The sequence below is a fragment of the Arvicanthis niloticus genome, chromosome 10 (genome assembly GCF_011762505.2).
Source record: "Arvicanthis niloticus isolate mArvNil1 chromosome 10, mArvNil1.pat.X, whole genome shotgun sequence".
NCBI classification, from domain to species: Eukaryota; Metazoa; Chordata; class Mammalia; order Rodentia; family Muridae; genus Arvicanthis; species Arvicanthis niloticus.
In genome coordinates this window covers 17832979-17836139 of record NC_047667.1, presented here as the reverse complement: position 1 = coordinate 17836139, position 3161 = coordinate 17832979, and the positions used below count along the sequence as shown (strand labels likewise).

The 3161-nt window shown below is 45.0% G+C and overlaps 1 pseudogene; it reads left to right on the top strand.

Moving 5' to 3' along the window:
* Window positions 1-887: 887 nt before the first annotated feature.
* Window positions 888-1410, top strand: LOC117716226 (large ribosomal subunit protein eL21 pseudogene; annotated as a pseudogene).
* Window positions 1411-3161: the final 1751 nt, after the last annotated feature.

Here is a 3161-nt window from a genome sequence, read left to right as displayed (position 1 = left end):
CAAGAGAATCCCCAAAGTACAAGAAACTCAAACTTGGCCCTGTGACAGTAGCTTCAAGCAAGGCCATGCCCCTAACAGTGGCCTGCCTCAAATTGATAACCCATCATGGCACCAAGTTTATAAGAATAGCCCAGTGAGACTTTTGTAGAGGCAACTCGGCTCTGAGGTCTCTTCAAGGCCTTCTACAAAGAGGTCTGTACTTCCCAAATCCATCGGGAAGTAAACATGCTATAGAAACCCTTACGGAAATCTCTGAAAGGGCTAGGCGGTTCACAGGGAACAGCCATTGTCTAGGGCCTGAAGCCGAGACAGTGTGTAAGTGCAGCCCTAAAGAATCCAAGTTTGTATTGTAATGGAAAGGAAATGTCATGTTGGGGAAGAACTTCCTTCATCCTACTAAGCTCCCCCAACCACAACAGCATGCGACAATGGCGGTTTGGTAAGCCATACAATGCAGGCAATGGTCACCCTTATACAGAAGCTATTACAACCCTGGGAAGCACAGAAGAAAGCCAAAGATGAGAGAGAAAAAAATCAGCACTTTCCTCCTAGGTCAAAACTAAATGAATATATTGACAGATAATATATTTACTAATTTTAATTATCATTCTGGGAAAAAGTGATCTGACTGTAAATACAAAGTCCCCTCAGCAAATGAGGCAGGTGGGGGGAGCACACGGGCGGTAGAGATGGCTCAGTCAGTAAAGTGCTTCCAGTGCTAGTGTGATGACCGGAGTTCGAGTCTCAGAACCTGTGTTAAAAAGCTGGATATATGGGGAGGCCTCCCCTTTATGAAGAGAAGGGGAGAAGGGGGGAGGGAGAGAGGAAGCTGCCATCAGGATTAAAGTAAATAAGTAACCTAATCAATAACAGATAGACTGACAGGCCGCGGCAGCCATCTTCCAGTTAACTCGCCAAAATGACGAACACAAAGGGAAAGAGGAGAGGCACCCGGTATATGTTCTCTCGGCCTTTTAGGAAGCATGGAGTTGTTCCTTTGGCCACATACATGCGAATCTACAAGAAGGGTGACATTGTAGACATCAAGGTAATGGGTACTGTTCAGAAAGGAATGCTCCACAAGTGTCACCACGGCAAAACCGGAAGAGTCTACGTCACCCAGCATGCCGTGGGCACCATTGTAAACAAGCAAGTTAAGGGCAAGATTCTGGCCAAGAGGATCAACGTGCGGATTGAGCACATCAAGCACTCGAAGAGCAGAGACAGCTTCCTGAAGCGGGTGAAGGAGAATGACCAAAAGAAGAAGGAGGCCAAGGAGAAGGGCACCTGGGTTCAGCTGAAGCGCCAGCCTGCACCACCCAGAGAAGCACACTTTGTGAGGACGAACGGGAAAGAGCCCGAGCTGCTGGAGCCCATTCCATACGAGTTCATGGCCTAGTGTGCAAAAGAGAAATAAAGGACCCGACTGCAGAACTTTTCCTTAGGAAAAAAAAAAAACACAAAACAAACAAACAAACAAAAAAAAAAAAACCAGATAAACTGACAGACAAATATAGACAGACAGACAGACAGACAGACAGACAGACAGACAAAGCTGGGTATACTGGAGTACATTTGTAAACCCAGCACTGGGAAGATGGAGGCAGGAGGATACCTGGGACCTGCTGGTGAGTTTCAGGCCAGCAAGAGACCTGGTCTGTAAAAACAAGGTGGATTGTGGCATGGACTGATAGAAAGGTTATCCTCTGGCTCCACACACATTCGCATGCACACCAACACATGTTTTAGTGGGGAGGATATTGTGTGGTATGATTTAGATCTGAAAGCCGTAAGACACTGAAATCTACACTGCTGTCTTTGATCGATGGTCTCTCATATCCTGAAACTCATTCCCTTGTTATGATGGATGACTTTATTAGTTGAGCAATGCCAAACCAGGAATTACTAAGAACTTTTGGCCTAATCCTTCCGGTCTATATTTTTTAGGTATATTCACTTAACTTTCTGGCTATAAAATAGATAGTTTTCTTTCCTTTTTTCTTATTTAGTATAGTTTTATTTTTTTCACATTGTATTTTAGCTCTGTTTCCATTAGTATCTAACAGCATAAAATACACCAGGGTTCTGATTTGAGCTTTTAGTTTATTTTCTCTTTCCAGGGTGTGTGTGTGTGTGTGTGTGTGTGTGTGTGTGTGTGTATGCCCATATGCATGTGTACGTGCATGTATGTGTATGTATGTGTGTGTTTGTGTGTGTGAGCTCATGTTGAGGGCTGTACACATACACACATGTACATGTGGAGACTTGAGGTTGATGTCAGGAATCATTCTCCATGGCCCTTCCACATTATTCATCGAGGCAGGATCTCCCACTCAAACCTTAAACTTGTCTATGTCATGAGTCTTGCTACCCAGCTTGCTCTTGCAATGCCCCTGTCTCTGTCTTCTGAGGCTGGAATTACAGGTGGGCTGCCCATGCCCGCCAGCACTTAGGTGGTGGCTTCTGGGGCTCTGAACTCTGATCCTCATGCTTGTGTGGCGAGTGCTTTAACCACTGGGCCATCTCTCCAGCCTTTAGTGGCATTTTTATGGGTGCTGTTAGAGATGAGATTGTGTCCCCTCTTCATATTCATTCTTTTGGAAAGAGTATCTTGAAATCTTAGACACAAGTGAACTCATGGGAGTTCTTTCTTGGCTGGATATCTGAACAGCACCCAACAGATGCACCAACACTCACCCTGGGCTCTCTGATCTTTATTTTAAGGAAAGTGATGTACAGTTAAGTGGCTACGAGCACTGGTTGCTTTCCCAGAAGACCCAGGTTTGATTCCCAGCACCCACATGGTTGCTCACAACTGTCTGTAACTCCAGTTCCAGGTCCTCAGGTATACACGTGGTACATGGGATTACTTGCAGACAAAACATTCAAGTACCAAAATTTAAAAAAAAATGACATCAAGTGTTTAAGCAGGTTCACATGGAAAGATTCATACATGAGAGAGTGTGGTACCTATTAAACAGTCCCCATGAGTCAACGCTTCTGTTTGTCCACTTACATGTTTTTTGATATAGTGTTTCACATGGCTACAGCTGGCCTGGAACTCCATAGGGAGCCAAGGATGACTTTAAACTTCGGATCCTCTAGCCTCCAGCTCCCAGGTGTTGGGGAGATGGAGTGTTTGCTACAGGAGATGCAGCTCA